Source organism: Rattus norvegicus, chromosome 9 (assembly GCF_036323735.1).
Source record: "Rattus norvegicus strain BN/NHsdMcwi chromosome 9, GRCr8, whole genome shotgun sequence".
NCBI classification, from domain to species: domain Eukaryota; kingdom Metazoa; phylum Chordata; class Mammalia; order Rodentia; family Muridae; genus Rattus; species Rattus norvegicus.
The window spans coordinates 7,373,889-7,380,876 of record NC_086027.1 but is presented as its reverse complement, the minus strand read 5'-3'; the positions used below and the strand labels follow the sequence as shown (position 1 = coordinate 7,380,876).

Genomic DNA, 6,988 nt, shown 5'->3' with positions numbered 1-6,988 from the left:
TGGTATTTATTGTTTCCCTGCTTTCTTCCCTGGTATGTTTGCCATTTATATACAGGAAAGTGTGCTCACTAGTTTATGTCAATGTTACACCAGCTACAGTTATTTGAAAAGGGAAAGACTCAATTATTGCAATTTTATATTTACATATCTATATGTTTACACATTTATATATAATTAATTTATATATAGTATAATTTCTATATTTGATATATAATTATATATAATATAACATACATATAATTTAACGTGTGTGGTTTATTTACAGGGGTACTTATACATTTAAGAATATATATATACATACACACATTTATGTGTATGAGTGTGCATGTTTGTATGTATGTACAAATTGGGATGGAAAAAAATCAAAGTATCACAATTTGCAGATGATATGATAGTGTGTATATGCAACCCCGAAAATTCTACCAGAGAACTTTTACAGGTGATAAACACGCTGTAAAACATTTCAGAAATATTGCTGAAAAAATTAACTCAAAAAAATCAGTAGCCCTTGTTTCTATGAATGATAAGCTTTTCACTCAAGTGATTTTCATAGAATTGAACTTTCACAAACTGTTGGACCTTGACATAAAGTTAGTTTCCCAGGTTTTCAATTTAGCTTTTGGTGTTTGATATCTATTGACTGGATTTCTTGACAATATTGGTTTTAGTTTTGAAATATGGCTGTACGTTCTATCCCTTCATTGACTAAGACTTTCCAGTTATCAGTCTCACAGCTTTGTGAGAGTTGGCTTTGTAATTACTTACTTTAAACTGGTAAGGTATGTATGTCCAGACAGGAATTTGATCATGATTTCAAGATCCAGCCTTCCCAATCCCAGCACTGTAGTCATATTCACCTGATCTGTTGTGTTTCCCAACCCATTTCTTTTTTTTTTTTTTTTTTTTTTGGTTCTTTTTTTTTTTTTTTCCGGAGCTGGGGACCGAACCCAGGGCCTTGCGCTTCCTAGGTAAGCGCTCTACCACTGAGCTAAATCCCCAGCCCCCCAACCCATTTCATATGACCATTTGTCCCTAAGCGTAAATATGGACACAGGTAAGCCAAAGTGATAATTGTGTTTGTGGAAAGGCCTGGCTGCAGTAAAACTTTCTATACTGCCATGTTTGTCCTTGGCCATGACATTTAATTCCTTGGCATCCCTCAATGCTGTGTGTATGCTATGCTTTTTGCCAATTTGGCCCATGGAATGATCCTTGTGTTCCCAGTGAAGACCCCTGGACCATAAAGAATGCTCTTCTTTACCATATCATTGGCTATGGGGTAAAGCATCTATTACCCTCATTAAGGATTTTATCATCTTGGTAATCAAATGCGTTGTCAGATACTTGGAGGTTTTCAGTGTGTAGTGTGTTTACTTGGTTAGACAGTAAGGGTAACACTTGTTTGATTAAGAGTGTGAAAAACAATGCCAACAAACCAGAGCTTCCAGAGACTAAGTCACTACCCAAAGACTATACATGCACTGGCCCTGGGCTCCAACCTCATAGGTAGCAATGAATAGCCTAGTAAGAGCACCAGTGGAAGGAGAAGTTCTTGGTCTTGCCAAGACTGAACCCCCAGTGAACGTGATTGTGGGGGGAGGGTGGTAATGGGGGGAGGATGGGGAGGAGAAGTCCATATAGAGGGGGAGGGGTTAGGGGGATGTTGGCCTGGAAACCGGGAAAGGGAATAACAATTGAAATGTAAATAAGAAATACTCAAGTTAATAAAGATTTTTAAAAAAGAAAAAAGAAAATAAATAAAAGAGTGTTAAAGCGCTTCTTTCCTTAGGTTTATGGACTACTGGAATATTTGTGGATCACTGCTATTAGCTCTTTAATTTCCCTGTTAATTTCCCTGGCTATAATACAAGACTATTTTGATGCATTAGTTCTTTTAGAATCTGTTGCCTGGTTTTATTATTCAGATTGTAAGTGTTCCACTGATTCTTTTCTCTCTCAGTGTTGTGTGAATTTGTTTCTATTCTGGGTGAGCAGGATAAAGAAGATAGATACACAGGGACAGTGATGCTAGGAAAGATCTCCTTTCAGGCAAAGAGTCTTCAGTAATGAGGCTCACTCTGCGGCAGTCTGAAGGAGACAATTTCTGATTATTTTTGCTCTCATCAAATAAAATAGGTCTCCGTAGACTGAATGTTTCTGATGGAATAAGAATTCCTGTGCTACTAGGTTCACATGAGACCTATGCTACATGACAGAGGATGAGGCTAGAATTGAGGCTACTTTGTAGGGCTGCTTGTGTCTCTGGAAGGGTTGTGTAACTGTGTGACAGCAATGAATCTGCCTTGAATTCTAGGCAATATAGATAGAGTGGAGATGAGCAGTAGCTCTCTTGTCTAAGGGTGGATATATTGATGACTATTCTGTTTTGTGTGTGTGATAAAAGTTCATGAACATGAGGTAGAAGCATGGCAGTTAGCTGGAGCAGCCATCTGGGAGCATCACAAATAAAGACTAGGCTTGGCTCCCTCAAGGAGACTCCAAGTGATGAGCTTCTGTTGCCATGGCTACACAATATAATGTTCCATAAACTGTTTAACAACTGGTGTACATGTGTCCAAATGCACTAGATAGTGGGAGAAATTACACATTCAAAACCACACTGGTTGTTTTCAATCATCTCAGATGTTTAAACATTTGATTTCTAGTGTGTGTTTTTGTGGAACAGAGGGAGATGGAGTTCCTTAGCTAAAGGAACTGCGTCATTAGGTGATAGAGAATATCTAATGCAGTGTTACTTTGACCAGATAACTACATCATGTATAGTACAAGATGCTGACAGCAGTATGGCTTCCTTGTCTCTTCAAAGCCAATGCACAACCAAAACCTTCCTTCTTAGAGGTGATTCTGGCCAGGGATTTGGTACAGCCATGAGAAAAATAACCAGGGCACCGGGTGTAGCACAGAACCTGAGGAAAAACACTGTCAGCTCTGACAAGCCATCATTGGTTGGTTGCTTGAGATGTCATAACAAGAAAGAATAATGAAGAATGCTAGCAACAAGTCAATACTAGGCACTGCCTGCATATTCCTCCTCTCCTTGTATCCTGGAGTAGCTCCTGATGCCTACAGAGCAGTTGGACTTAAAATTCATCCTTATGGCTTGGAATCTCCAGTCTACTGAGTTTGTTCCTCGGATTGTTGGTTTTGTGTCCAGGGTTTAACTATGGTATTCCATGTTTTCTAATTTATATTATTAGGTTTTGTCTGAGTTTTGATTTGTCTATGTCTTATCTCTTGATTATTAGGCAAATTCTGCTTTAAAAACTCATTTGGTTACTCTTTTTAATTTGGTTTCTATTTCCTCCTCTAAAAACATGTAGAAGTTATGTCTGGTTCTACTTCCTAGCCCCATGTTCTCAGAAATAAAACTCAGACTTAAATACTTTGTCCATACAGCTAGTCTCAACTCTGAATAGATCATAACTAAAATATCCTATATATTTTATACTACATTCTGCCACATGACTGGTTACGTGGACTCAGGCACCATGCATCCATCTCCTCACATCTTTCTGGCAAATCTAACAGGCCTAGCTTTATCCCTGAATATTTTCTCCTCCATGATGGATGTCCTTCCATTTCCTGACTAAGTCATAGGTCACAGGCTATTTGGTAAGTGATACATACATATAATACATAAGACATTCTATACATATGTGTTGCTAAAATACTGACAAATTGATTTCCAGAGTGGTTGTACAAGTTTTCACTCCAATATAAAACCACATACACAAAATTTAATAGAACACAAAGTGGGGGAAAGCCCTGAACAAAATGATACAGGAGACAACTTCCTGAACAGAACATCCATGGTTAAGGCACGAAGATCAACAATAAGTGGGACTTCATGAAACTGAAAAACTTCAATAAGACAAAGGACATGATCAAAAGGGTAAAATATCAGGCTACAGAATGGGAAAATATTGCCCTAAATCCCATATCTAATAGAGGGCTGCTGTCCAAAATATATAAGTAAATCAAGAAATGGAACATCACAAAACCAAATAATGTAGGTAAAAATAAGGTGCGGATCTAAATAGACAATTCTCAGCGAAGGAATCTCTAATGGCATGGCTGCAAAGCACTTAAAGAAATGTTCAACACCTGAAGATATCAGGTAAATGCAAATCAAAACAACTCAGAGATTTTATACAATATTTGTCAGAATTGGTAGGATCAAAGACACAAATGACAGTGAAAGGAAAATTATACAGATTTAAGGTTTAAAAATATGAAATTAAAAGAGTAAGTTTCAAAATTCACAGACTCAGGCCTAAACATTGTGAAAAGCAAGTTCTGGCAGCCCCGCCCTGCCACTAGGACTAACAGATGATAAAGATAAAGAAAAGGAATGCAGGAACCAGCCCAAGTTATCAGGACTGACCCAAACCATCTGGCAGAAAGGCACCTCCCCCAGCTTACTCAGAGTCACACCTTAACCAGATGTCCTTCAAACCCTGATACGCCCCTAGCTTCTAAAATTCTGTACGCTCCAGTCAATACGTACTCTCCTGCTGTGCTGTAATCTCACTGCCATGTTTAAATGAGCCAATTACTTATAGCCGCACCAGAAATTAGCCAATTGTGTGTAACCACGCTAAAACCCCTAGCCTTCCCTATATAAACCCCTGACTTTTGAGTTTCTGGGTCGACACCTCTGTCTCCTGCACAGGATACGTGTCGACCTGGAGATCCCCGTAATAGATCTCCGTAATAAACCTCGTCTTTGCTTATTACATCCAAAATGGTCTTTCTGTGTCTGGGGTCCGTGATTTCCCGCGACTTTAGAGAGGGTCTCTCTTCGGGGATCTTTCAACAGCTCATGCTACCGAGGATGTGGACCAAGGGAAACACTCCATTACTGCTAAATAGATTGAAAAGTTATATAGTCACTTTGGGAATAAATACGGCAGATTCTCAGAAAACATGCAATCGGTCTACGTCAAGAACCAAGTGTAGTAATCCTGGGCATATATCCAAAGGACACCAAACCTCAAGGACACTTGTTCAAGTATATTCATTGCATTTTTATTCATAAGCCAGGAACTGGAAACAACTTAGATTTCCTCAACTAAAGAATGGATAAAGAAAATGTGGTGCATTTATAAAATGGAGTATTACTCAGCTGGTAAAAATGATAACATCATGAAGTCTATCAACAAAAGGATGTGAGTAAAAGGATGTAAGTGCAGTACCCCAGATACAGAGAGCCAAAAATTGTATGTATTCACCTGTAAATGGATATTTTCTGTACATAAAGGATAACCATGCTATGACCCACAGACCTTAAATGCTAATCAGCACAGAGGACTCAGTGGAGGACAAGCATATCTCACTGTGAAAGAGAAACCAAACAGATGATGTCACTGTTGGAGATGTCACAGGTGAATGGAGAGGGGCCTGGATAGGATTGGGGGTTAAGGATGGGACCAGGAGGGATCAGGTTTAGGTCACACAAAGGGAGAGAGTACTGAGAGGAACAACAGGAATGGAAGAGAGACACATCTCCAGGACAAACTAGAAAGCTAGGGCAATGGAAACTTTGAGGAATCAATGATGGTGACTCTAGCAAGACTATTAGCAATAAGGGAATATCAAGACTGAAGTGACCATCTCCTGTAGCCAAGGAAGACTTCCAGTGGAGATACTGGGACACCAACCCTGCCACTACATCTCCAACCTACAATTTATCTTGCCTAATAAATGTGCTGGGGTAATGGTGGTTTACAAAAATGTGGAACTGGCCAACAAATGAGACCCATGCCATGAGAAGGAGTCCATCCCTGACATTGCCTGGAAAGCCAGGAACCTGCCTTGGCAGACTGATACCCACAGGAGGCTCGCCCTTTTTTTGAAGAAAAACAGAGGAGGAGTGAAACGAGGACCAAGAGGGGAAACTTTAATCATGACATAAAAGAGAGAGAGAGAGACAGAGACAGAGACAGAGAGAGAGAGAGAGAGAGAGAGAGAGAGAGAAAACCCTCACGCTGTCTTTGTTTGCCAAGAAATTGACTTGCAATTATTTTCCATCATTACATTATCTCAAGATTTCTATTTATCTATTCAGTGTTATGCTAAATACCTGTATCCTAGCACTCAGGAGGTAAGGCAGTAGGATTCAAACACTGAGATTTCTCTTAGGATAGTCCTAGTATAATTTGTATTTCTTATAGACACCAATTAATGTGGGGTAAACGATTTTATTTGGCTTACTTGTTTTGATCAAAGTCCATCATTTATGGAGGTTGGGAGAGGAATTTATACAGCAAGAGAGCCAGAAAACAATGAGGAAACCAGTCTACAGTCTTGTTCTTTACGCCTTCCACGCATACACACACACACACACACACACACACACACACACACACACACACACAACTCAGGACCAACTTAAAGAGGTGGAATCACCAACAGTAGGCTGGCCCCTCCACATCATTAATCAAAAACAATGGGTTTGTAGCCTTCTACCAACTGTAAATTCAAGCCTAGTTTCAGATGTTCAACTCCTTAAAGCTCTTTGTTTCTGAGCCATATTTTTGGGTAAAAGGATGGATAAAGGAAACATATTGAGTCTGGGAACACATATCTAGATAGACAATTACCAGAACGTTTGTTTTAAATACACACCAACTTTATTAGAATAACAGAAACTTCCAATTTACAAGACGGAAAACACCATGAACCCAGCACTGCCTGGGAAGTGTCATATCACATTACTATTCTGATGGCACCTGGTCACACTGAGGGTCACAGGAAAACCCCATCATAGCTGCTGCAAGACCACACTTCTAAGTGACAGTCAGGGCTGCACACAGACTTGTTTTGAAGCTTGGGCCGTGGAAAGGATGAATGAGGAGAGCACAGATTTCCTTTTCCATTTAATTACAAACAGAGTCCGCGAGAGAGCTGTATGGGAACTCGCTTCCATTTCTGCAACACGGGGAGGGAAAGAAGGGATGACAGGGGT

The 6,988-nt window shown here is 39.6% G+C and overlaps 1 protein-coding gene across 1 annotated transcript in view; it reads right to left on the bottom strand.

Moving 5' to 3' along the window:
• Positions 1-234: 234 nt before the first annotated feature.
• Positions 235-6,988, bottom strand: part of LOC134480323 (putative sperm motility kinase W) — a 29,280-nt gene continuing 22,526 nt past the window's right edge. Inside the window, exon 6 of the mRNA XM_063267852.1 lies at positions 235-6,951. The gene's annotated coding sequence lies outside the window, so the exon portion shown is untranslated. The remainder of the gene's footprint in view (positions 6,952-6,988) is intronic.